This window comes from Triticum dicoccoides, unplaced genomic scaffold (assembly GCF_002162155.2).
Source record: "Triticum dicoccoides isolate Atlit2015 ecotype Zavitan unplaced genomic scaffold, WEW_v2.0 scaffold59343, whole genome shotgun sequence".
Taxonomy (NCBI): domain Eukaryota; kingdom Viridiplantae; phylum Streptophyta; class Magnoliopsida; order Poales; family Poaceae; genus Triticum; species Triticum dicoccoides.
Genome location: NW_021284628.1, coordinates 10,393 through 11,676, shown reverse-complemented (window position 1 = coordinate 11,676; position 1,284 = coordinate 10,393).

Genomic DNA, 1,284 nt, shown 5'->3' with positions numbered 1-1,284 from the left:
TTCCATGGATGTGGAACATCGGTTCTTTGCAAACCATATTTCAGTTTGAGTCATAGTTTTTGAAGGTTCTTCATGGCGAACACACCTTCTCCCTCCGTGTCACGTCGCCCGGTTCCAAGATGTGGAACGCCGATTCTTTGCAAATTGTATTTCAGTTCGAAGTGTAGTTTTTGAAGGTTCTTCATGTAGAATCCAACTCCTCCCTCCGTGTGACGTCGCCCGGTTCCGCAAAGAAAGATTCCTCGTGGTGGGTTGGCGTGGTGCCGACAATATAAAACGGAGGTTCTTGATGTAATGTAAGCGTTTTGCGGTGATCATTTTTCATCTAAACTAATATTTTTATCATCCTCGTGGTGCGAAAAATGTGGTGCGCGTGAAACCCACAAAGGGAGGGCCCCCCTTGTGCGGATATGTAAGGTTCATCCTACAGAGAAAGTTCTCGAACACAAAAAAAGGGTTCTCGGGGTGGGTGGGTGTGGTTTCGATATTGTAAATCGAAGGTTCTTCACGTAATGTAAGTGTTTGTAGTGATCATTTTTCATCTAACCCAACGTGCATGCTCCCATCCTTTCTCATCATCCTCGTAGGGCAAAAATCTGGTGCGCGTGAAACGCACGAAAGGGAGGGTGGGCAGGCAATTGACGAAATAGGGTTTCCCCCCTTTGTATTACAAAGCAAACCATCACCGATACAACTAGATAGGTGTTGGGGCGGAAGCAGCACATGCACGCACAAAAGAAAAAAAAGAGAAAAAGAAAAGAAACAAATGCCGACACCGGCGGATCAACAAAAATGAAGAAGCTTCGCGACCGCTGCGCCCACCGGGGATCCTCCACCAAGCTCCTATACTCCGAAGTGCTGGTACCAATCAACACCTCCAAGAAGGGACGCGACGATGACGACGCTGCTGCCAAGAGTTTCCCTGGTACGCGACGAGGAGAGAGGAAGGATACCCCCCGACGCCCTCCAGGAAGCTCCGGCGATACCCTCAGGCACCACCGCATCGGTGTCAGCTCGGCCGACAAGGATCTATCCCGATCCCAACCTTCACCTCGGACGCTCCGAAGCACGCCACCAAACAAATCACCACTCTGCGCCAAAACGGTCTTGAAGCTTCCGCGTCGCCTCACCACGGCGCCGCGAAAGGGGCCTGCTCAACGAAGAAGAGGAGCCGGGACTAGGGACAACAGCATCGTCAGTGCACGGGAGGGCCCAACGTCCACCGTCAACGACGGTAACCGATCGGGCGCAACAATAGTAGCATACCAGGCCCGTGAGCCCACA